The 27,529-nt window shown below is 45.9% G+C and overlaps 1 protein-coding gene across 1 annotated transcript in view; it reads left to right on the top strand.

Moving 5' to 3' along the window:
- Positions 1-4,328: 4,328 nt before the first annotated feature.
- Positions 4,329-27,529, top strand: part of plxna2 (plexin A2) — a 279,981-nt gene continuing 256,780 nt past the window's right edge. The window contains 1 exon segment of the mRNA XM_080764816.1: positions 4,329-4,891. The gene's annotated coding sequence lies outside the window, so the exon portion shown is untranslated.

Here is a 27,529-nt window from a genome sequence, read left to right as displayed (position 1 = left end):
GGGGGAATGGAATTCCAGGGGAGTAGTAGACAGGTTGCCACGTTCCCTCGTGATATCTTCACATATGGCTGGAGGGAGAGAAAAAAAATTAGAGACATCACAGGAAGCCTCTTTGAAATCTTCCAACTTAGTATGAAATCGTCGTGCGTGAGCACTTTGATCAGCAAGCGGTTGAGCGCCAGCCTTGCAGCCAGCCATCTCTCTGCATTACCGCTGGGAGTCTCATTCCTGGCACACACACATCCCCCCATTCACCCCCCCCCCACCACCCCACCCCCCTCTGCAACCAACCCGACCAGTGTTTGATTTGTTCACTGAACTGATCACCCGACAAATCAGCTTCGTGCCCTGCCAACAATTCCTTGTCTCTATCTCCCTTCACACTGACACAACCCCCCATTCACACTCTCCCAACCTCCAACCAGCGCCCCCCCACCTGCAGGTAAACAGTTGGGCCTGTGCTTCACAGACTCCTAATCCACAACAATTAGACTCCTCACCTCAGGGAAGAGTGAGATGGAGAGAAGGAGGAAAATATAGAGACAGAGAAAGACAGACACACTGTCAGTGAGCATGGGAAGAATCACATCAACCTTCTCTCTATAGCCAAATTCCAATACCCCAAATCTCGGCCACTCGCTCACTCACACTCGCTCTCACTCCAGCATGCTGGTGTTACGGTGAAATTGGTGACCTGCTGAAATAATGTGAAAATCTTGCAGACATCAGTGTCCGAATGAAAGTGGTTGCAGTTTGTTCATTAGCAAAGTTCAACCTAGCGGTATTCAGGCCACATATTTAAAGACCTCCATGTAGTTGTGTGAAGTCCACAAGATGGTAACATATTTCGGCAGGTCACCAATTTCACCATGCTGTAGTGACCGAGTGGGAGTGAGCGAGTGGCTGAGATTTTGGGTATTGGAATTTGACTTGTATCTCTCCTACACCATCGCTCTCTCTCTGTCTCTGTCTATCTGTGTCTGTGTGTGTGTGTGTGTGTGTGTGTGTGTGTCTCTCTCTCTCCCAGGTTCAAAATAAGAGCTATGCGTGTGTTAGGTGATCGACGGCGCTCCCCTGTGACAGCGCCCTGATGACTGATGACTGGTTGTTTTTTGTTTTCAGATCCCAGAGTGGGGATGTGACAGGGCAGAGAGAAGCTGAGTTATGGCAGCGTGAACTTGGCCCATCTTCGCAAAGCCTTCTGGTGGTGGCAGAGACCCAGGGGTTTAATGAAAGCCCGTGACAAGCAGGCTCGCGACTGTGAGTTATGGGCCCCATCGATTAGCATCCGCTGCATCTTCCCATCGCATTAAGACACTTGAGGGGCTAAAGAGACACAGCTATAGGCCCATCACAAGAACACGGACACATCCTTGGAGCGGACTGGTGAGATATACCGCATGGCCAAGGGCACCTGCCCTGGTGTTGGGCATTAACACTGTGTGTATATTTCTTTTTCATATTCATTTTTGTGCACAGTATATGAGAGTTTATGGTTGAGAAGGTAAAATAGAAATGTGTGGTAACTATAACGTAAAGACTGCTACACTGCAGCATCCATATGGGCTGTATTTTGCGTGTCTTAACACAATCCCTACTTATGGCGGAATGCTCCGCCATAAGGACTGTAATAACCTTCCGCTCGTGTCGGAATGCTCCGTCAGATTAGCTTTATTATGGATCTCACTCCGCATTGCTGAGAACTATTTTTTCATTATTATTTTGGGTCGGCCTTTCCTTCTTTAGCGATCCTAGACCGGATCGTGCATGCGCGCTGCCGTCCACCTCCCATTATACAGGCAGACTAAAAGCTGATTAAGTACCAGGTCTTATTACCTAACTTGAGTAAACTAAAGACCTGGAGGCGTGATCAATGCTCTTTGGCCACTCAGAATAGCCAAATGGCATTGATCACGCCAGGTCTTTAGTTTACTCAAGTTAGGTAATAAGACCTGGCACTTAAGACACACACAATACAGCCCTATATATAGTGTCAGAGAATTCAACTTCTGAAAGTGTACAAATGAGGGTCCATTTGGTCACCTTTGTACACTCTCCGAGTTACAAAAGGATATATGAACACGGAGGCTTTTACTGCATGTGTATGCTTCCTAATCCATCATCTTACTCATCATCTTACACACACAGCTTGCAAATTCATCCAAGTGCTGTCAGCGATCCAATCCCTCCAGGCATACGTTCATGTTCAAGGTGACAACCAGCTGCTCCACACGTTGCACCATTTTTTTTAATTTAGTTAACCTCCGAAGAGAGACAACCTTGAAGTTTTAAACACTGACTCACTGTACTACTTTTTCTTTCTTTAAAAAAGCTCAGGGAGAACTAAAGGTTCTCATTTGACAATGTAGAAAAATGTGTTTGACCTAATGTGCAATTTTACCATAGTTTTTGTTTATTTTAATTTTTACTCACAGAGCATGCAACCAGCCTCACGTTGCCCAATTGTGTCCTAAAGTAAAGAAGGATTGATGGAGATGTATACTGTATAGAAGCCTGGAAGGACCATGTTTCAGCATGCTCAAAGGATTATTTATCATGTCACATCATGACAGGACCGGCAAAACCATGCGTAGACAGTTCTCTGCACCCCTGTCTCTTGATATGAATTGAGTTATGTTCCAATCAAACAAATCACTGCTTGTTCCAAACAGGGCTGTGAGTAATGGATTGAAAAAAAAAGAAGTCTGTATTTGATTACCCCTGCCCGCCGCTGGGGTTGACTAAGATCCATTGGTAGAGGCAGTGCCGTGGAACTCCAATATGGACACCCTCCAGCTATTGACCCCGTCTTTAAGTGGGCGCTGTGCTTTTAGTGTACTTACACAGTAGTTGGTCTGCATCGTCTTCCTCATGGCAGTTTTGCAATACTTTTGATTGCAGAGACAGTGGCTCGCTCTTCAACATGCACTCTGCATTAATGATGCATCGCAGAATGTGGGTTAGCCTAGTTTTTTACCACAACACACTAAGAGCACGAATGTGGAGAACACAGGGTCAGGGTGAGTGGGATGTTGGAAATTCATTTTTTTTTTCAAAAAGCAGAAAATAGCAGACTGATTAACACAAAATGTGATGTTGTTGTAATGTGATTAAATGGAAAAAGCAATGACAATTGGCAAGACTAACTATAGAAGAATGATGAAAGTACTGTAATGTTACATATAAATCCATGTAGAAAACGTATTATGGTCCTATGGATGATTGCTGAACATAATACATCAAAGGAAAATACTTGTTTGGCAATGAACAACAATGAACAACAATGAACAACAATGAACTAAATTGTGGTCAGCTCTGCAGCTGATATGAGATATCAATCAGCAATGCACACATTTGCCGGATGTTTTCATCCAATGCTAAATTTGATGTGTTTTAATGTGGTTTGGATGAGGCTACAGTATACAGTTGTCTTCGAGTCTGAATCAAGCGTCAAGCCCATAACACTAGTATAGACACTTCAGAGCCATTTTGCCATAGATAGCACCAAATTGCATTACCCCAGAGTGTTTTGTTAGGTTTTTATTTATTTATTATCAAATAATAAAATATCAAATAACATACATTATTCAGCCATGTGGTGAGTGCTGTAATGGTTACCTTATATTAGTAGACAGATCTTTCCCCAAGACAGTGTAGGCAGGCTATACGGCAATGTTCAAGATGCAGCTCCAGACTTATGTCTATAGATGGCAGTCTTCTAACAGAGTTGATAGAAGATCATTCATTTGTCAGTTTGAACAGCGGACGGAGGCAAACTATAAAGGGAAGAAATATCAATCCTCCTGATAATTATTGTTATATACAATTTCACTTATGCAATAGGTCATCTATATGAAATATATATTTTCATGTACACATGCAGGTGTCAATTGGAAACATAATTTGCCTACGCGAGTTGCAAACTATAGCTATAAAACCTCTATCATAAAGACGAAGACACTAAATTCGTGCTTTATTAGGATCATAACAAAAATCATGGTGGATTATTGGGTATCCTAGTAGCCAGACAGTAGCCATATCATTGCTTAATCCGCTACAAATATTTGGATTGTGCAATGCAGAACAACGGTTGTCTACGACTATATGATAGTCTGTCTCCTGTAGTGTAGCTATAGCGCAGAATGTTTTACTGAATTGATTTTGTGCGCGCCTGTCAATGAATTAATTTATTGAAAGTCTTCCTTTGGGCTGAAACGGTTAACGCCATAATGATGAAGCGGCCGAGTGGCGGAGAGGGGGCTGGGTTTAAACGCCGTAGCGTGTAAGTGGTAGCCTTACACACTACTGTACACTGATGGAGCCCCGGTTTAGCACCACTGATCTATGCCAGTCTAGCACAGCCCTCTGAGAACCAACGCTGCAACGGACGATGACAAGCCGGGTAATTCCAGCTTGTAGAGTAGTAGGCTAGCGACGTAGAGGACGTATTGCATAGTGAACTGAAGGAATGTGCGGTATCGTTGACGGTCTTGTAGTGGCGTGGTGGTCAGTTCAGACGGTAGTAGGAGGCTAGGCTCAGCGAAGTTACGCGCAGAATGTCCAACCTCTCATTTATCATTGTGGTAATGAAGTGAATGAAGCAAACCCGGCGCGGGCTCTGACTGAAGGTCTCGTTTGTATCGGCGAGACGGCCACACTTGCGAAGGGCTTCTACATGAAATTGTTGCCGCATTTTTTTTCAAGGAACATCGTGGCAGACTTTCTAAAGGTAGTGTAGGACTAGGACCGGTTCTATACTCGGAAAGAAGGGATTTTTTTCTGTGGATGTGAGGCTGCGTGCGCTGCGCCAGTGCATCATCTCAAAGACTCAAACACACAAGACAACAGCTGCTGGGAATAGAGTAACCAAGACATCTAATTGAATTGAGAGGTGAGTGACAACGACCACGCTCATATAAATGTATTTTACTGAATGCGTTTATTTGTCTGAACAACCACAACCATAAAACTACACATTTGTTGTTCCGTTAAGGGTTCTTTACGAGAGTCGTTCACTGCGAACTGATGTAAGGGACATTTTTCATTATAGGCTGCAGGCTCTGATAAGGCTGTATTATTAGCCTCACCACAATTCACATGCTTATACAGGGTGCCTTTAAAATGATGTAAAAAATGTGTCAGAATGACAAACAGTGGACAGTGGGTTACAGTGGACAGTCTACTACAGTAATGTCAACAGGAATGGTGTTGGTGTAGGGCAGGCTACCAACCATGCATTAGTCTACTTTTAATTACACACCTCTCCACTGTTGTTCTCAATGCAATTACAATATGTTGTTATATTCATTACAATGATTCAGTGGTAGCATGCAACCACACGTTGTTTAATAGATTAGAATTCTAGAAAGTTAGCCTACCAAGCCTATTATTTCCAGTTGGCATTGTTCTTTACTGTGTGCTGTAGTAGGTTGTGTTAAGGCTGTTGTGTTGCAGTCCATTTGAATGGTATTAGCCAGTAGGTTATTTTTGAAGTAGCCTACCCATTCCTAGAGTTTGATGTGACTTGACCTTGACCGTGAGCTAAGATTGATATAATTGCACGGGGCTCTGTTCAACAGAATAGGATGTAGGCATATTAAGTTATATAGCCTATTATAATTTTATCAGTCTGTATCATAAAACAAGTGAAGCTGCAACAAGTGAACGCTGAATGACTCTCTACACTCAGTGTTCATTTTACTAGACTATTGATTGACTTTCTTTCTAACCTTTTACGTTAACAAAAGTGGTGCAGACCAGCTGCAAGGAAACAAATCAAGTAGGCACTATTTTACATTTGCATTTTTATTTATTTATTTTTCCAAAGAGAACCGACGACAGCTAAACTGATCCATTGTTGCCAACTGGCAGCAATTTAGAATTGTAGTTCCTCTTCTATAGCGCTCATCAGTCCATCTGTACGTCTAGCAGATGTATCCACAAATCTTCATTCTCCGCCACACTGCCGGAGCGCCGGTAAGAGCCCATGACAGTGCCTCTAAAGGAAATAAATGTTGCCCTAAGTAGACAATTGCCTTGAATTTGCATGAAAATAACTTGCATCTGCCACGGCTGACAGGGAAAGTATATTAATCCATCTGACCGTGCAATCAAACCACATTTCTTCTTGGTTAAAATCACTCTTTGTGTATGCTAAGCGTGACCTCCTCACATCATTATTTTAATATCCATCTCAAAGAGAAACAATTATTTGACCCCAAAAGCAGTCATCGGGCTGGAAATTGCTGCCTTTGGAAGAGCAAGCAGGCACTCAGCCTTGGTTTGATTATCACATGCTGATTATATTCACCTAATTACGTCCAGTCTAATGAAAAAAACATTCACTGACAGTCTGGAGATACTGCAGTGCAATCAGTCAGTGTGACCGGTTGGCCTTTCATATAAACTAGACCGCTAGACAATTATATCATCTTTTGTTATATAATGGCTTTGACTTCACTTTAGGTGAGGAAACATCTTCATGAATTATGAACATTGTGAATTCACATTAGTTTTGATTCATTACCTGAAGTACCAACCACCACCGTACAGTACAGTGTATCACTGGAATGTTTATTTCAGCAGACGTGCCATTGGAAAAGGGGAATCATGCAGTATGATGCTATTCCATCATTCCCCAGGTTGCTGTTGATGATTTCAAGCTTGTTCATAGTCGGCTAACTTCAAGTTGTTCTCGTGTGTGTGTGTGTGTGTGTGCGTGCGTGTGTGTGTGTGTGTGTGTGTGTGTGGGGGGGGGGGGTATTGAGTGATGATCAAAATTCTCGTCGTGCCGCTTTCAAGCGATGCCTTTGAAGAGACACTAGCGATGCCTTTTGAGAACCACAACATCATATACACTCGCTTAATCAATAAGGTTAACGACACAAAGCTGGAAAGAAATTGCTTCCACTGGAGTCATGGACAAAGTTACATCAAACCTGTGGTCTGATGGTTGATGTTGCTTTTCCATTGCCTCTCTCAAATCCCCCCCCATTCAGTCCATTGCATTTAAGTTAGATCGGAGCTAGAAGGCTTTCTATATGCCTGTGCTGATAATGTGCTTAATAGTATTTTTCCTACTCTGTTCGGATGCGTTCACATTTCAGCGGCATTTCATTTACTCTTCAGATCCTGCAGTATCAGCATCTGTAGTATCCAGATTGTGTCGTGGTCTGAGCTGGCTTTATGAAAATCTCTGTCGATTGGCCAATTTGTAATCAAAGCTCACATCTGTCACCCCCCCCCCCCCAACCCTCACCCTATTGATGAGGGGTTCGCGTGGCTCAAGAGCGTCCTCTGTTGATCCTCCAGCAAAGCATCCAAAAGAGCAGGGTTATTTACCTAGGAATTGTCTGCCCATGCCCAGCTCCCTTCTCCTTCCATACAATGCTACCATTAAGACAGTACAGTATTTTATTTATTGAGTGAGTTGCTTGTGTTCTTTTTTTTGCTGTGTCACCACCAGCATTCATATCTTTCTCTCTCTCTCTCTGGCCCAGCTCGCCGCCGCCTGAGGCTGCCAGACTTGCCCCTGTTAACTTGAGAGATTTTGACAAGTCGCTATGCATGCAGGCGGAATCCTTGACCTATTTCTTAATGAGTGAACAGTGGAAATGCGCTCAGCGGTTGTGTATTCTATGGGAGGCTCCTGCCCTCCCATAAAGCAAACCCCACACCCCCACACCCTGTCTCACCCCAACTGCCTCTCTCTCTCTCTCCCTTTCTGTTCCACACACAGACACATGCATGCTCACACACAACAAATGCACATACACAGACCTGTACGGGTCAGACAGAGATGAATTAACACTAAGAATTTTGCTATAGTGTACATAAACAACTGGATAATGGCTCGGGGAGTGCTTCTGTGAGTTCGTTGACTCTTCCCACTCCGATACAGGGCGGCCTCCCCCATCCATATCTGCCGGAGTGTGCAAGCAGTGAGCTGTTTGTTTGTTTTAATGCAATTGGCCTCCCGTCTCTCCTCACCGCGGGCAGTTTATCTGAGCGTCTTGACTGTCCAGCTGTCACAACAGAGATCTCAATCTCCCTGACACCCCCCCCCCCCCCACGACACACACACACACACACACACACACACACACACACACACACACACACGCTACTCGGCGCAGTCCACACAGCCATGTTATGTGCATGTATATGCCCGGATTGGATTGCATGTCTGCCTGTAAATGCGATGCGTGTGCAGATGTGCGTCTCCTCCCCCCCCCCCCCGCGTGTGCAGATTGACACAGTGGATATCTGGATTGGCTGTGACATTGATCAAGTGGAGTGCAGCGGGAGAGAACATTTTCTCTGGAAGCGGTCTCACTCCGGTAGGAAGCCGCGGAGCTGTGCTATCTCTCCTCCTCATCCCACTTGTGACATCACACACAGCCTAACGTAAAGTACCCCTCTTTAACACCTGCACACGCCCAGCCACAGACAGCTCCTATACTTCTTCTGTCTCTCCTCCTCTAGATAATGATTGTAAACAACAGGGCTTTTTATTACCTGTCTCTGACGCTCCCCCCCCCCCCCCCCCCCCCAAGCACCATATTCAGCCTGTTGGCCTGTGATTATCTCAGCAAAGTTGGTTTGCACAGTACACTGCTCTTCTATAGGGATGTTGCCACTGATATTAAACAAAATACACAGAGGTTTAAAATAGGGTGCACTTTGTTTGCGTCCCAAAACGCAGTTTATACGTAGTTATGGATGCAATAAAACCTAAGACTTCTGCATCCATGGTTGGAATAACGTGTTCCTTCCACGCGCTACGTCCAACCAGGGAAACTCCCCCTGTCAGGTGTAAAGGAGCAACTTGGACACTCGGGCATGAAGGAAGCATGAGTTCAAGTCCGTTGCGCTCCCCAGGTTGGCGGAGGGTGTGTAGAGCGCCAGGATCACATTAGATGATTGACACAGGGGTGAAAAATGGGTTACAAAATCGTGGGATAAAGAAAATATAAAAAAATTAAAAAAATATAAAAATATATCCTGTTTTTACCTATAATTGCACCGAACTGTGTACAACTTTTATAGTGCCACCAGGAGGACGACTTATGTGCAACACTTCCTTCGGATTTTATCGAAATATCACGCAAGTTGGTACACGCAAGTTGGATCTTTATAGTCATGTAATGAAGCCGGATCTGTCATGCATCTTCATAACATTACTAAGCATTATGAACGTACTGTTACGTCACAAGCGATCCTATCCTGGTGGAGTCCTGTGCCCCGAGGGGCACTTTTTCTATTTGTTTTTCCTCCGTATCGGAGAAAAGCCTCAGTATTATCAATTCATCACAAATAAGCTGAAGATAAAATCAATTAACGTGATGCAACTCCATTGTCTTCCCTCATCAGACACAAAATGTGGAGTCGGAGATGTTTACATTTCAATAAAAATTCCGGCTGAGGAGGAAATTTAAGGATTGTTATACTAAATGATACGATTACCATGTTTATTTATATCCCTTATAGTGCTTGTACCGTATAATACATTATGAATTGTGTGCATGGCACGCATCCATGCCTGGGTGACGGCAGACTGCTGGGCAAGTGCTGTCGCTTTTGGCATGGGATCAACTATGACCAAGAAATGCACAAGAAATGCACAATGAAAAACGCGTATGGACAAGGGTTCATGGCCATGGCCAGGGTTCATGTCCAATTGGCCATATAATAGCCGAGCGTGTCTTGGAGATGTGACTAGACTTGATATCACAATGCGTGACCATATATGGGCTTAATATCTCTATGATGTCATGTCATAGTGATGTCACAAGACCTGGGCACAATATATGGGGGCTTTTCCCATGTATTGCATGGGGATTTTGAGTGACGAAGAACGCCCCATGTATGGGGATTTTGAGTGACGGAAAAATGCACAATTCCATAGTCAACTGCGACCTTCGGTCGCAATTATGATGCCGAGATGTTTCAGCTGGGCCTAAAAGCTATTGTTTTGGCACAGCCTATCTTGTATTATGGTTCAGCTTGTCCCTGGAGCAGCTAGTATAACTATTGTCTGCTCCCTGAGCTCGTTGGCAGAACTACCGTATACCATCGATCTGTACGGACCGTGTCTAACGTATTTCTGTCCATGATATCATGTACATTAAAGCATAACCATCACCACCTAGAATATTGTCTATTGCCTAATTGCCGAATCAATTACCGATTGATCCAGAATTCCCTCAAATGAATACTGCATTGGATCGGGACAGACCGTTGTATCGTCCTACTCCTTTATACTCTGCTGCGTGCCGTGTTGCTTTTGCAGACAAGAACACGACATGTATATTCACGCTAAGCCCATCAGCTCTGTGACTCTCTTCATATGATAAACATACTTACATCTTACAATGTAACATAACGCAGACAACAGAAGATGTTTTGAAAAGGACCATAGGGCTCATTTTAATGGCCTTCTTGTCGTGCCCACTGCTGCCTTTTCATCATGTTGAGTGGTCATGTGTGTGGCCTACAGTGACTTAACTGAATCTTTGAAACTGTTTAAATTGATGGCTGCAGGCCCCTATACATTGCTAGTAGCAGCTTGTTTGTTATGAGCAACACAACGCAGAGTGCAAAAATCAATGCTACTCTTTTACATTACATCGTTCTTGTGTATACACAGGAAGGCTCTTAAATGCGCAACATTTGAGCATGTAACCAAGAACAACAATGTGCCGCTCTATAGTATTGGGGGCCTGGGGCAGACTGACGTGCTGTAGGTGGCTCGGTACTGTCGAGATAGTTTGTTTTCCCATGTCTGTGGCTTATTTTGGAAAGAGGTGTGTGTGTGTGCATGCGTGCGTGTGTGTGTGTGCATGCGTGCGTGCGTGTGTGTGCGTGCGTGCGTCCATCCGTCCATAAGTGTGTCCATAAGTGTGTGCTAAATCCCACACAGGCCCCAGCCAGTCTCTCATAAGGAGGGTGGGGTGCCAGGGGTGGGGTAGCTAACGGTCCTCCCTCTGCCAGGGAGAAGCACGGCCAGCCGAGCCCAGGCCCTCACCCAGGCTGCCCACTCTATTGATGTGGCAGCGGAGCTATAGCAATGAACCTCAATGAGCCCCTCTGCTCCGTGCGAAGGCTTGCCAGCTCGCTTGAAACAATGTCTTTTGTGCGACTGCTGAATCCAACAGATGGAGAAATGGACGGTAAATGAAGGTAGAGAGAAAGCAACCGGGGAGAGGGGGTTAAAGGAATTTAGTGGAGCATGTTAGCAGCTTGGCGTTCAGGCTATAGTCCTCTGGGAAGCCTATAACACCCTCCACTCACAATGCTGCACTGGCACGACTTAAAATGCATGTCCCGTTGATGTGTTCGGGGAAGAGCGGCTCCCGAGTCCCGGGGCCCAGTGTATACGAGAGGAGAAGGCTACTCACGAGCGCTCTCTAAGGGCCTTGAAGCTTTCATTAAGATATTAATGGAACTGTCTTCGTGACACATTTCCAAGGGACGGGGGATCTGTAGCCACTGCCATTCTTTTATAGTGACTCAATCGCTCTGCCACAATCATCAGTCTCTCTCCTCCCTCACACAACGGTGCCGTTTAGACATCTCCACCGCCCGCTCCCTGACTCTTTATCTGATCCCTGCTCTCACAAGCCGTGCTGTATTTTGTACTTTTCTTTCACCACATGTTGCAAAATTACGCGATGCAACTGATAAAGGGCAGAAACTGTGAAGCGGGGGCCCGCAGGATGGCAAGTCTGGCTGTTTGTTTGTCTGTCTGTCTGCTAGAGATCTTCACAGTTCACACACACTTGGAAGTCAGCCTGTTGCAGTCCAGCAAGTCATGATGAGGGTTGTTATGATTCTGTGAACACAGTCGCCATGATAGCACCCCCTCCCCCCAGACTGCAGGCGACACAAACGTGGCCTGTGCAGCTAATCACAACAACAACAACAACGGCGACGAAAAAGAAAGACCCGCAGCTTTTACATACAAATGGCTGGACTTATTTTGTTTTGTTTGAAAAGGCACTGAATGCATTGTCTCTTCCTCCGTAACCCTTCTCCCATTTCACACACCCCTGTTTGAATGTAAGTCACTTTTACCATCAATAATCAATTAGTTTGCGTCATGGGAGGATGTGTGTTTTTTTGTTCGGTGGGGAAATTGACAATAAGTGAGCAACAAAAGAGTGCCGGTTAGAGTGAGGCGTGGAGGGGGGGGGGGGGGGGGGGGGGGGGGGTGGCGGCTGTTGTTGTCGAGGGTGGTGGTGGGCGGTGCTGCAAAATATGCCAAGGGGGCAGCTGTCAGTAGCAGATGACAGTGTGTGTTTGTATTATGTGAGCGGTTGTGCATCTGTGTGTGTGTGTCAGCTTCAGTTGTTTTTTGTAGGGCACATAATTTGCCTTTTGTTTGTCATACGTGGTGGCCCTGTTTGTTTGTTTGCTGGCATCCACGTGTGTTTATATGACCAAGGGTGGGCAGAGAGACACACCAATGTGCCACAACGCTGCATTGCCCACCACACTGCCCCCCCCTGGTGATGCTGCTGACGCCTCGCCTGCCACCGTCACCATGGATACCACAGACCGGGGGCGAAGACATTACTTGTCTAGTCCACTCGTGTACAGGAGAGAAATAGAGCTGATGATGACCGCCACTACACTACATACACCTATACAAGGCTACAACTACAGTGTTTAACTCTGAGATTGTAAAATGGACCTGTGACGGTTCCATTTTACACGGCTAATCAACACTCAGGATTTTTGCATGCCGGGTAGAACTATTTGCTTATCAAAGTTGCTCTCTAGCTGCCATTCACTCTCTTTCTTCCATTTAGAAGGCATTGTGTACTTTTTCTTAGGAGATCGACTCAAACTGTCTCGGTCTTCTTTTGCTCCAGGCGTCATCTACAATCCCTGTAGTTAATGTGTTTGCATTAACATCATTCTGTCAGCACGTCTCTCTGAAGAGTTATTCTAACGGCCTGCTGTTTTCTTTTAGGGAACTATTCCATTCAGTTTTTCTTGTGCTCGAAGGCTCAGTGACATGTAGCCACCTGCATCCACCATCCAGGCTGTCTGCATTGTTGCTGCTCGCTAGATCAGCCGTGGTCTTATCTGGTTGGATAGCTCGCCTTCCCTGGTGGGGAGGCAGGGGCTTCAACACACGGCCTCAGCCTCCAGCTATAAGAACAGAGATCAGAAAATAGCAGATCTACAAACTCCCTATATGTATTGCAGCGCATCTGCATAACACAAATTAGAGATTTTCTTTCCTTCTTTTCTTTAGGATGTACTAAACCCCCAAAACTCTTGTGTTCTTCTTCTCTCCTCTTCCGGTCAGACATTACAGTACCAGTATCTTTTCTTTTCTTATTTTAATCTCTGCCCTACTCAATAACACAGTGGTAGCACTGTGTTATTGAGTAGGGCACAGATTAAAATAGGGTGCATTTTGCATCCCAAAACGCAGTTTATAGTTAAGGGACGCAATAAAACAACGACCTCTGCATCCACGGGATGCACTACTGTACTGTTTTTTTATTATAGTTTATTTTGCTATAGTTATAATAATCATTTATTCTTGTTTTCTACCTGAATATAACCACATTATAACCATATCAAATGAAATGGGAGTTCATGTAAAAATGTGACCCCTAACGTTGTTGAAGTGGGACTCATCAAATGTCCCTAGGACTCATCTAAAAGAGCATCCCTGCATCCCGGGACTCATTACATTGAAAACCTATAATTTACATCACTGGTAGGGTAAACGTTACACTGGTTGAGAGTCTGAGACGGTTGAGGCAGACACAATTGGACACAGTATTTCATACCAATGTTGGTTCCATTCATTGGACTTGGAACCGATTATATAACTGGTATTTGTGAAGTATTTGTGGGAGCTCGTTCTATCATTCCTGTACTTCCAGACTCTTTTCTTTGGCCCCGAGGTGACTTGTAATGTCCCGGCAAAGGAAAATGAATTCCCCTGTCATGGGGATAAATGCTACTACAGTATGTTCATGCATGTGTACACTGTTTTGACCCATGCACTGAAGGCTGTGGGGAAATGGAGGTATTTATTTATTCCATATTAGTCGTACTATGGTGGCTACTGTGACTATACTGTACTATACATTGTTACAGTATGTTTTACAGATTTGATTGTTTGTTTTTGCTTGGCTAACATTTGCCCCATACAGTAATGCTGTTCACAAAACATCTATTGGCTTTTTCAAATTTTGACCTACTCCTGACCTTTTTAAGGACCCTATACTGGTGTCAGTGATGATCGCCATAATTATACCATGCATATTTTTTGATTTAACTTTTGTTTACATTTTCTCAATTAAAATGTCACCAAACTCAGCCGAGTAATTGAGTCAGTGTGGGCTAAACATCATTGCGCGATTAATAAGCCTTGGACGTTTGAGTAATTGAGTTAAGTTTAATTTGTAAATCAATCTCTACTCGAGGGGACTATTTTCAGCTAGACTTCTCTAATCAGTCTATATACTTTATAATGCAATAAAAGCCAACATAAATCCCCCTCCCCAAAAACAAACAAAATAATAATACCCATGCAGTATAGTTAGTGTGTTGGTTGACCTATCTCAAGCAAGGTTCAAGTCTCTGCATGTTCATTTCCATACCGTACTGAAATGAATGGAATCCAAATGGCTTCTGACAAACCACAGTATGCTTTGGAAAATGTTCAGCACTAATGTCACAAGTATACAATGAGTCACAGTCAATGAGCTAAAACATGCCAGACCACCACTATGGTCCTTTAAGGACATGGCTAGAGTTTGGACTTTTCCACTACAGCAATGTACTGTATAGGCCTACTACAGTAAGTGGAATGTAGTGTGGAACAATAGAACATTTTCCCCTTCAGTGCCTCTCAGACTGCCCCGTCTTATCAATTTGATATCAAGAAAAAATGACCATTGTGAATTATACATAAACTAAACTGAGACTGAGTCATAGTAGCTGTGTCAAAAGGAGGCCAGTGTTTGTTCCTGCCTTGCCAAATATTATCACGATGAATCTATCAGCTGTGGGAAGTTTGATGTCGTTGTTTTAGCTACCTCCCCTTACTTCCCACTGTCGGCTGTCTGGGGGAAACATTTCCTGAGCTCAGTGGAACAGCCACAGACTGAGACATTGGGCTCTATTTTCGTCACCGCTAAACCCCTTATCCCTAAACTTCTTTGCCTTTTTTTTTTTTAAACTATTTTTAAAAACATTTTTGAATAGTTCAACTAGCCAATCTACATCAACACGTTGTGAGCTTGTAGACTGGCCATTTTAACGATACAGAAATGTTTAGCAAAATAGTAAAAAAAAAAAAAAGGCAAAGAAGTTTAGGGATAAGGGTTTTAGCGGTGATGAAAATGGAGCCCATTGAGCGAATTTGAGCCTGATTTATACTTGGTTACATGCCGGTGTCGACAATAAAAGATAGTTCGATGCATTGTTGATCGGCTATTTTCGATGGCCGACACGGCAATATACTGCCTCTGTCATAACCAATGATATGATGTAAGAGACATGACGACGGCATTGTCTAGCTAGTTTCAAAGAGACGATTAACATGCAGTGTAAGTGTCATGATGTGATATTAAATCAGAGGAAAATAAATGATCAACAACCGTGTCGGCAATGATGTGTGACTCACACGTCGGTGGCAACGAGGGGTTGAGCAGAGCGGCGGTCGGCGTCATTGCCTCAGTTGTTTAAGGAGAGTGACTGGCGAATTAGGGTGTATATATATGGGGAGATAATTATCCAGAGTGTGACAGCGCCCTGTCTCTCGTTTGCAGACGACTTGAGATCCCCCCTCTGTATTCCCGGTGAAGATGATGATCAAGTTTGACTGCTCTAAAACATTTGCCCGCCTAGGGGCAGATTGCAGCAGAGCCAAGGTGGGGGTGTGTGTGTGTGTGTGGGGGGGGGGAGCAGGTTTGTACTTGAAAGCAGTGGATGTATCCTATTCCTCTCATGTCTTAATCTGCGACAGTTAGGGATTTAAGCGTAGGAGTTTAATGCCATTAAAAGGCCTGATCCACACAGTGGATGGGGTTCATGGGATTGACTGACACTGATACATGCCCTACAGCGTCGGCATTTACGTGTGCGTTGCCACACCTTTATACTCGCTCGCCTTACAGACGGAACAAGGGCTAAAGCTGGGAATTAAGGTAGACTTTCTGCATGGCGGAGAGCATTCAGAAGCTCACAACGGCACAATGTTTAACGTTTATTGTGTTGTGCAAAAACCTCACTGCTATTGTTGCTATACAACAGCAAGCCCCCACGTACGTCTCCCCCCCCCCCCCCACCCCCATATCGTGTAGAGATCATGTTCGACTTGACAGGGGTGAGTGTATAGGTGAGATGAATTTGCATTTCCATTTCTCTTCACATGCCGTCTGAAGGCATTGTGTGCCTGACGCGATATGGGAATGTGAAGGTTTTGTTTTCTCTTCAAGTTCCTAAATTAACGTCTTTGTTTGTTTCCCCGACAAGACAGTTGTTCCACCCAAGGAGGTGAGATTGTGAACTATTAAACAAAAATGAGCCTGGCTGACAGTGACGGTGTCACTGTCGTTCAAGGGAATGTCAAGGGGATGTCAGCCTGGTGTTCTTTGCGGTTGTTTTTGTTTTGGCACACGCAGGTCCCTCTCTGCCTTTTCACAACCGACAATTAACAGCTTACGCACGGCCACTTTCACCGTTCGCCCACCTCCACCCTCTCCTTCAGCTTGCTTGTCGGAACACGTGCACGTGCACACGCACATAAACACCATCTGACCACATGCATGTCGTAGTAAAACTCCTCTGTGTTCATGTTTATCCATTTGTGTGTGTACAAAATGGAACACGATGGACCCAATTCGGTTGCATTCTGTACACCGAGTTAAATGAACTCTGACGATTCATTCTACTGTGCAGCAACTAGTCCCTCTCTCCGTTTCAGATAATGTTTGTTGTGTGTTTGTGAGGCGCTCAGAGCAATGCATCAGCAGCGCCAATGCTTTATGTAAGTGTAATGCAGTGTGTTTGCCTATACACACACCTGCCTCTCTGAGGCATTCTACATGTCATGTCAAGGTAAACAACCACCACCTTCGTGTACCGTACGTATACGTGATGCTCCAATAGAAGGAATGGCTGAGAGTGTGACAGACAGAATGGGTCCAGAGACTCCAGACTCCAGTCCTTGTTCACACCCTGCGAGTCATTTTGATTGAACTCTCGTCGTCCGTGCCGTAACGGCCAATTCTCTATTGTCACAGTGTGCAGAGTGATGCTCTACAATGAGCTACAGATTGAGTGTCTTTCTATTCTAAGCCGGTTTGATACCCAGAGCTGCTCATGAATGAGCTTTACTAGAGAGCTCTTATAAAATCGTGGTGGGAAATTGAGAGGAATTAGCTATGACTGTGCCCTCTCGTACGGGCGGCAAAGCTTTTGTGACTTATTACGTTTTAATCTGTGACACTGAGTCTCTTTTTTATCCCTCTGTAGCTGTCCTCACGAAGGGGGTATATATAGATGGCTATCATTCATAATTCACCTCCGTGACATCGAGACGACTGTGCTATACGCTGCAGTTGAGAGAGTCTTATATTTTATGATTTATACTCCCTATCTTATATCTTTGATTTATAACTTCTACTATCGCCTGCGGCCAGATGGCATTCCATTCCTGCAAGTGAAAGCATAGTGTAGTAAGTGGATAGCTCCTCCCACTGACCCCATGGAGTGACCTTATGCGACTGGCCTGTTCCCGAGAGAGAGAGAGTCCCCGGGGCGTTCACTAAAAGTAGCACGGTGGATTCTGGGCCTGGCAGTAAAACGTGTTGACATACAGCGTCCTCCACTCCACCGCCGGTGTTGCAAAATGTAGAGGAGGAAGTATGTGTGGGTAGGGGTGGGTGGGTGGGTGGGGGGGCATTCATGGTCCTCATGACATTGACTCATACAGGAAAATGAGAGGAAGCTGCATTTTGGAAGGAGGGCCGGCCGGGGGGGGGGGGGGGGGGGGAGTCTGTTCTCTTTAGATCTGGCCCTGAGGAGTCAAGGGCAGGCTCCAGGTGCTTCTGCAGACACACACACACACACACACACACACACACACACACACACACACACACACACACAGTGTCACAGTCACAGTCACAGGTACTGTAATGTCTGACCGGGAGAGGAAAGAAGAAAAAAACACAAGAGTTTTGGGGGTTTTAGTACATCCTTAACTCGTATACAAAGCTAACCAAATGGACCCATTTCTACACGCTTTTATACAACGGATATAATACTAGTATTAACACTGAGGAGTTTACTGCGCATAATCCAGGATAGCCTAATTTCCGTGGCTTTGCAGCCCAGTGGCTGCCGCGCCGCGAAATGAAGGCGGCGAGGAGAGTATGAACTATGAAGGATGGAAAAATTCCTTTTTAGCTAGAAGCTCTCTACTGGTATATGTGATGTGTACAGAAATACACCAGGAAATGCCATTTCCCTCCCAAAAGCGTTTATACGCTGAATGCTATAGTTGGTCTCAGCCAGACTGAGACAGCGCTGCAACTGAGAAGCAGCCACCCAAACGCCCTAATTAGTTCACTTCAGCATGAAGCAGGTCCTATTTGTGCTACTGACGAAATGCTGAATGGTGCCACCCTCCCCCACCCCCCCCGTTCGTTATTTTCTTCTAGCTTTTTTTGTTTTGTTTTGTTTTTGTTGATTGATTCTGTTATTGCCCCATTCCCTCGTCGTCAGAGTAATGTTTATGTTTTGCTCTGTTTTTTGCCGAATGCGTTCAGTTTAAACTTTAAGGGGAGCAAGCAAGGAAAAGGATTGTTTTTTAAAGTGTGTTTAAAGTGGGACTGCCAAGTATCCAACCGCATGTTCAACCCCCCCCACCACACACACACACACACACACACACACACACACACACACGAGAAGCCGTAACTATCGCATAATGAAATGATGTGGGGACAGCAGTGGGGAAATACTCTGTGCTTATGCGTGTGTTTGTTGCGGTGTGAGTGATTGTGCTGACGCTCCGAACGCGGGCATCCATTTCATCTTATGCTCTTACCGCAGCATATTTACCGTTGAGGGTTTCAGTTAACATCCCTCAATGGGACACACAGACGGGGGGGGGGGGGGGGGGGGGGGGCTTGCTCGCCACCGTCTGACGTAGCCTCGTTTTTACTGCGTCGCTCAGGCCACGCCTCCATCGTGCGTGCGTGCGTGCGTGCGTCCGTGCGTGTGCACGGGGTCAGGGACAGCAGAGGAGAGAGAGTTAGTGCGAGGTAACCGCTATGCTGCTGCCGCAGTGGAATTCAGTCTGCTTGGGTTCTGGCGTGGTCATTCTGCCTTGTCACGGAAGTGCCTTTTCTTCTTGATTTATTTCCTCTTTATTGCTCTCTCTCTCTCTCTCTCTCTTCTGTCTGTTCGCTTTCTTTATTGCTTTCCTTCTTTCCCCCCTCTGCTGCCCGTCTGTTTCTCCTCTTTATTGCCCTTTGTCTCTCTCTCTCTCTTTTCCCTTTTCCGTCACTCTGTATATTTTCTTTCTTCTTGTCTCTGTTGTTCCCCTCTCCTCCCATCCGTCTGTCTAGTTCTGACGGCGTGCATGTGATGTGGTCCCGGTCTCCCTCGAAATGCAGGCAAATTTGTATAATCCCGCCATCATAATTCTAGGTTTGATAAACCTAAACCAGACAGTGGCCTTGCGGTTAGTGGTGTCCGTCCGCCCTGGGACTGGGAGATCGGGGTTCGATCCCCGGCCGGGTCAAACCAAAGACTGTAAAAATGCGGGACCCGATGCCTCCCTGCTTGGCACTCAGCATCAAGGGGTTGGATTGGGGGGTCAAATCTACGAATCGAATGATTCCCGAGCGCGGCACGGCTGGAGCTAGCTAACCGCTCCAAGAGATGGGTCAAATGTGGAGAACAAATTTCACTGCGGTAACGTGTGAGACAATCGTACGACTTTGACCGAGAGAGAGGGATGTATTTTGGATGTATTGTGGCGAGTCTAGGTCATTGGAATAATAATACACTATAATGTAGATTGCTGGTACACGTACAGTAAAGCCCAATAGACAGCCTTGTACTGTATCTGCTCGGGGTGCAAACATGGCCCTGAAGCCCCCCCACATACAGTACAGTACAGTAGTATCCTAGCAGCTCGTCTATACAGGCAGACGTTCTTCTACATTGCCATGCAGCTCACACCTTCAGCTGGCAATATACAGTACAAACCCTGCTCAGAATCTCAATGTCCAACCCCCACATACCGTGTGTGTGTGTGTGTGTGTGTGTGTGTGTGTGTGTGTGTGTGTGTGTGTGTGTGTGTGTGTGTGTGTGTGTGTGTGTGTGTGTGTGTGTGTGTGTGTGTGTGTGTGTGTGTGTGTGTGTGTGTGTGTGTGTGTGTGTGTGTGTGTGTGTGTGTGTGTGTGTGTGTGTGTGTGAGATAACATCAATGAGTCATGACATCCATTCCACATATCGGAGCCTCTCCGCTGGGCCACTACTAGATATAGTATTTATATAGGAGGACGAATCATGACGTACAGCTGTACGGAGTTCAGCGGCAGCCGCATTAAAAGATGCTCCATCGGTCTCTCTCTCTCTCTCTCTCTCTCTCTGGAGAATACGGGTGGCCGCCTGCCTGTCTGTCTCTGAGTTACGTCTTCAGTAGCGAAGGTGGAGAGAGGGGCCTCTGGCATGTGGAAACAAACAAATGAAAGAGTGTGTGTGTGTGTGTGTAGTACCAGATCTCATGGAACAGTAATACTGCTGCTCTTCATTTAGACCTGCTGACAGACTACACAGCAGTCCTTAAGCCTGATTTTAAAACACATTGTATGATGGTTGTCCCGTGCGGAAAATAGCAGATCTACAAGCTCATATAGTGCGTCACTCACAATACGACATGTCACGACACAATGGAGTATAAACCAGGCTTTACAGCTGGGAGTATATCCTTCCTTAAACCATAGCAGCTTACGGGTAAATCTTTACACTCTCAGTTCGTCCGATATCGGTTTTTGCCGTGGATGTACAGTATTTGACCTTTTTGACGACATTATCGGCAGTGTGTCCAGATTTTTTAGAACTTTCATCCTTATTTTGGGCATTCCATTTGTACCGTAGCCTAGGTGAACATTTTCAAACATGTACACAAATATCATATCCACAAACTCACAACGCGTTGCAACGGGATCTTAGAATTCCCTCCTTTTGAAAGACATTGGTAATCCGTGGGGCTAGGACTCTCCAAAATTGGGATCGGGCATCTGACCCTAGAATCGGCCGTGCTCTACTCTACCCCCCCCCATGGTTCAGCATAACGCAGCCTCTGCACACAACAGGTATATATATAATGACTGGAGGAAAAAGGCCTGGAGGCTGGAGAGAGTTGCTGGAGTATGACGCCATGTGAAAGACGAGTGCATTAGGCTTGTAATAGGTTTTTTGTGCACTTTTATTTTTAGCTTGTAAGAGCTCAGAAAATGAGGGCCCCTGGAAGTCCACACTCCACAGACCCATTTCTCTCTCTCCCTGTTTCTCTTAGTCCCAGGGACTTTGAATATGAGTCTCTCTCTCTCTCTGTTCCGTGGGGGGGGATAATAATGCTCAGGACGAGCCCCTGCCTCCCATCTCCTGCGTATTACCCTCAACCTTCACAGCTAAAGTGAATAATGCAGAGGGCTTTGCTGTTGCGCAGCCCGACACACAATTTTTCATCGCAACCCTTCTAGGTCACTGTGACATTCCTTCCTCCAAATCCCCAATCCCCCCCCCCCCCCCCCATCAGACCTACTATACGCACAGGTGAGAGTGGGTTGCACCACACGTGCATAATGGATGTGCTACGGCTGTGTGTGTGTGTGTGCGTGTGTGTGTGTGTGTGTGTGTGTGTGTGTGTTATACGTCATCGGTGTGTGAACATCTTGTCTTGGTACATTTTTCAAAGGATTTTGCTGAGTTTCGAAAATGTATCTTTTTTTTTTTTTGCTTTGGAAAGAAAAGTAAAAAACAAGTCGAAGCGGACGAAGCGAAATTGGTATTCTCTGGTCTCATTTAGGGCATCCATGTTCCAGCTACAGCTACACAGAACACAGAACACAGAACACATCCATGTTCCAGCTACAGCTACACAGAAGAAGGTTCATTTAGGGCATCCATGTTCCAGCTACAGCTACACAGAAGAACATCCATGTTCCATCCATGTTCCATCCATGTTCCAGCTACAGCTACACAGAAGAACATCCATGTTCCAGCTACAGCTACACAGAGGAAGGTTCATTTAGGGCATCCATGTTCCAGCTACAGCTACACAGAAGAAGGTCTCATTTAGGGCATCCATGTTCCAGCTACAGCTACACAGAAGAAGGTTGAAACTCTGGAGCGATTGAAGTATAGTAATAGACCCGGATTTCAGTATATCTGCTACTAACATCTCTGTTAACATCAACACAGTGATCGAGGGAAAAGTGAATCTAATAGCCGTGAACATATCCAACTTGCACGGTTGAAAGCGAAAGCCCCTTTTCCTGAGCTCACACTAATGTGTATGCAGGGAAGTGTCTGCATGTGGTGATAGGGGCCAACTGGAGCTCTCAGGAAGCCTCAGCCAGTGCTGATTTTCCACTGCGTTCCTCGGCCAGCGCTCCATCCTGTGCCGGTGGTTCACATGGAACCGGGCCGGAAGGCATGAATGTGCACTTCAGAAAGAACTGATCCGATCCGATCCGGGCCGCTCGGGGCTCAGTTGAGTCCCCGTCCGTCCGGGCTCGGAGCGCCAAAAGTTTGTGCAGATATAATATCACGCCAGCGTGTCGAAAGGCCCAGATAATGCTGACTATACACGGCTCGACTCGGGAACCACTTTGTTGTTCATTTCCATAGCCTATAGTCCTGCACTGTAAAAGTCTATAGGGATGCTCTTTTAACTGCAGGTGGTTTGAATTGTGACGTGAGGTTTTCTCCAATTTGGTGCGGTGGTGAAATGTTACCATAATGTTTACCGGCGGTGCCAGAATACGACCTTCTCAAATGGTATTTGGAAAGAAAAAGTGAACTGACCTGCTGAGGTGTTTGTTTGTTTGTCTAAGTAAATGAAGTGTGTGTGTGTGTGTGTGTGTGTGTGTGTGTGTGTGTGTGTGTGTGTGTGTGTGTGTGTGTGTGTGTGTGTGTGTGTGTGTGTGTGTGTGTGTGTGTGTGTGTGTGTGTGTGTGTGTGTGTGTGTGTGTGTGTGTGTGTGTGTGTGTGTGTGCGCGCTCGCTCCATGCGAGACATGCGATATGAAGTCATAAGCTACTGTACGTGCAATGTTGCCACTGGTCTAGCCCCGCCCCCGGCACAACCCCCCCCCCCCCCCCACACGCTGTTTGTATACCGTAAGAGCATATACAAATGTATCCAAATTGACCCTCAGACTTATACAAATGGATAAATGAACACTGAGGTTTTTTTTTTTTACCGTGTACACTATTTGCTGCATGTTTTACAATCTGTAAATGGAGCTTTCAAGCGAGGCAGTGAATTATGCTTGCCGGGCATGTATCCCCCTCCTCCGTGTGTGAGTAAGCACCGGGGCCTCGCTGCGCGGTCGGTGGTTATTGCCTCTCATCCAGGCAGGGGATTGGGCCTAAGTAACTGGCCGTGGACTTCATTCTGTGGTGTTTTATCACATCTGATGAAATTAGAGAGAGCTTCTGTCTGACTGAGTGGCTGTGAGAGGAAGAGAGATAGAGAGAGAGAGAGAGAGAGAGAAAGGGAGACGGAAAGAGATGCAGTGCTGCGGGGTTTGTCTCATACAGCATCGACTTGAAATGTGTGGTAATGGAGTATTATGTGTGTTTGACTGGTAAAGGCAAGACAATTAGGTCTTCTTGATAGTGCTCAAAAAGAATGATGTGTGAATCGTACCATGGATAATTACGATCATCATGGCAGAAAGACGTGAGAGCTGCACAAAATACGTCGCATCCCTGCGAAATTGCATGCGATACGTACGGTATATGCTATTTCAAAACAAGTGCCCTCATTTCGATTGCACACCAGGCGGTAATGTCACTATATTATAAGATTGCTCTCATCTGTATTGAGAACGTTGCATAATTTCCATGGCTCTTTGAAGCGTTCCTTTGCACATGCTACTGTTGCGCCCCCGAGTACTGGACTTTGTTATTTTAAAGCGGCTTTAGCTCTTTTCTCTCATCTTTCTTGATGGGGGCGTTATCAGTGTTATTGTTTCACCATGGGGTGTCTGGCTCATGTCACAGACTACAGCTTGGCCTTCCAGTGACCTATAGAAGGGTATAGAGGTGGGGGAGATGGCGAGAGAGAGAGAGAGAGAGAGAGAGAGAATCCACAGACAATTACATGAAAATGAACTATCGGCCACAGCCATGATGTGCACATGACACCTCCAGCTAGCAAACATTTCCCGTTTTGTGTTTTAACCCCTTTTGGTGTTAGCATTATGCTATGCTTTAGCTATTGAAAAATAGCAGATCTACAAGCTCATAGCGCGCCACCGAGTGGCACGCTACAAGCTTGTAGGTCTGCTATTTTTGAAAAATCGAGTGTTCAAAGTTTTAACTTGAACCCTAGCGTCCCTATTCTGAGGCGAACTATTTTAGTGCTTAGGGAAAAGGGAGGGAGACCAGCATAGACCATAGACCCCCGGTCTATGCTGGAGAGAGAGACCCCCGGTCTATGCTGGAGAGAGAGAGACCCCCAGTCTATGCTGGAGAGAGAGACCCCCGGTCTATGCTGGAGAGAGAGACCCCCGGTCTATGCTGGAGAGAGAGAGACCCCCAGTCTATGCTGGAGAGAGAGAGACCCCCAGTCTATGCTGGAGAGAGAGAGACCCCCGGTCTATGCTGGAGAGAGAGAGCCCCGGTCTATGCTGGAGAGAGAGACCCCCGGTCTATGCTGGAGAGAGAGAGACCCCCGGTCTATGCTGGAGAGAGAGACCCCCGGTCTATGCTGGAGAGAGAGAGACCCCCGGTCTATGCTGGAGAGAGAGAGACCCCCGGTCTATGCTGGAGAGAGAGAGACCCCCGGTCTATGCTGGAGAGAGAGACCCCCGGTCTATGCTGGAGAGAGAGACCCCCGGTCTATGCTGGAGAGAGAGAGACCCCCGGTCTATGCTGGAGAGAGAGAGCCCCGGTCTATGCTGGAGAGAGAGAGACCCCCGGTCTATGCTGGAGAGAGAGACCCCCGGTCTATGCTGGAGAGAGAGAGACCCCCGGTCTATGCTGGAGAGAGAGAGACCCCCGGTCTATGCTGGAGAGAGAGAGACCCCCGGTCTATGCTGGAGAGAGAGAGACCCCCGGTCTATGCTGGAGAGAGAGACCCCCGGTCTATGCTGGAGAGAGAGAGACCCCCGGTCTATGCTGGAGAGAGAGAGCCCCGGTCTATGCTGGAGAGAGAGACCCCCGGTCTATGCTGGAGAGAGAGAGCCCCGGTCTATGCTGGAGAGAGAGACCCCCAGTCTATGCTGGAGAGAGAGACCCCCGGTCTATGCTGGAGAGAGAGACCCCCAGTCTATGCTGGAGAGGGAGAGACCCCCGGTCTATGCTGGAGATTGAGAGAGAGAGAGAGAGAGAGAGAGAGAGAGAGAGAAGACGTGTATAGTTATGCAACAAGCCTTCAGTCTGGGGGCGAAAAGAGTCGCTCACCAAAGGGTCAGTTGGCTGAACTCCTCACAAGTGCTTCCCTTCAATAAATCACAAGGATATGAGATAAGCGAGGCAAGGCTGTCATGTCTAGAGCTACTGCTGGTGTAGATACAGACTGCAGGGCCCTGGGTAGAGTCTGGATTAGACACAGGAACTAGGTCTACCCTGGAGTTGGAACTGTTTTTCTGACAGAATTGCCAGATTTTTGGGTCCAATCTTTGGAATGTTCCCTATAGCTAGCCCATGGGATATTTTTGTTTTTGACTTGATATTTTTTCCATTATTACGAATACGATATTATACAGTATACCACTGTCTGGGCCAGTATGTAGAAGCAGTGTTTGTGACAGACAGAGAGAGAGATAGCTGGAGTGGTGTTGGTCCAACTGTAAACATCATTAACCGAGCTGCAAGAGACTCCCAGAGAAGATGGGAAGATGTTGTCCTTGCTCTGTGAGAAGTATTAAATAGGCCACATCTACACAAATGCACCGTACCACGCACGCACGTGTGCACACATGCACACATGCATGCACTGCAAATGCACGCTCGCTCGCACAGGGTGACCACATCCGAACAAACCAAATGTGGGGAAAACTAGAGCATATTTGTTTGGGATAATGTGGAACACATTATCAATGCTGAGAGATATCCAACTTAAAAAACAAATAAATACTTCTAACATCCCTGTAATTTTCCCTCTGCTGCATTCATAGCTCGCAGTAGACTAGACCGGTTGGCGGTTAGGCATTTAGCAAGTGAAGGACTTAACGTTTTATTTGAATGCGAATTTCCCAACACCCACGCTGTATAAGCTTAAACAGAACCTAAAGTCACCCAGTGATAATGTTGCATGCCGAAAATAGCAGATCTACAAGCTGTTGTGACCTTGTACTGTAGACCAACTACAGTATGCATCATACAACTAAGTAAAATAAATCAGGCTTTATTGTCTTGAGTCAGTGAGACATGCATAAAAATTGTAGTAGTCTTGGCTAATCCCCATTATATTCTGCCTTTCAAACTTCATAGCTTGCAACTTTATATTCTGCTTTTAAAACTTCATAGCTTGAGACTTTGTGGTGACTGTCAATTTTCTCTGTTGGGGCGTATTATAGCTAGGCTACAAATACCACTGATGGATTAATCTGCACTGGACCCACGACAGGTGCACAGTTCGATTGACATCAAACATAGCAGCTGTGACTATACTGCTTCACAACCATTGGATAAAAGCCACATTTGAGAAAAGCGTCTGTCCTGCTGCAGTGGTTTCACTGGTTTGTGACTTTTGAAAACTAGAGCAAATCAAAATGCGGGACGTCGTCTCGATATGTGGGTCACGGAACAAGGGCTACAAAAATGCTGTGCAGTCACCTGGTCACACGTACGCACGCACACGCATGCGTGTGCTCATGCACACAGTCCTGTCTGTTATTGTCACCTCAATATCGGACTGTGGGAGAATCACATTTATACCTAATTGCATTGCTTTAACTCAGGTGAGCGTAATGTGCGTTAGCTTGGAGAAATACTTGTTATATCGCTCCTTGGTGACTATGCGTGTTTGTTTGTTTGTTTGTTTTAAATGGTGCTGTGTTCTTCTCGTATACCTCTGAACCAAATGGTCTCTGCCGACGGCCAGGCCCTGCCAGCTGCCTGTCCAGCCAGATGTGTGTGTGTGAACCCCCGGTTTGCAGCGTGACGGGAAACAGAGATCACACACATGCTTAATTGCATTGACAGCTAATTGATTTGAGCGTGGAGAGAGTCGGGGTTGGTATATACAAGCATGACTGCAGAAGCATCCAAAAAGTGTGTGTGTGGTGTGTGAG

Source organism: Protomyctophum bolini, assembly GCF_963924005.1.
Source record: "Protomyctophum bolini genome assembly, chromosome: 5".
Taxonomy (NCBI): domain Eukaryota; kingdom Metazoa; phylum Chordata; class Actinopteri; order Myctophiformes; family Myctophidae; genus Protomyctophum; species Protomyctophum bolini.
The sequence above is the reverse complement of the archived record's forward strand: the minus strand, read 5'-3'. Positions and strand labels throughout refer to the sequence as shown.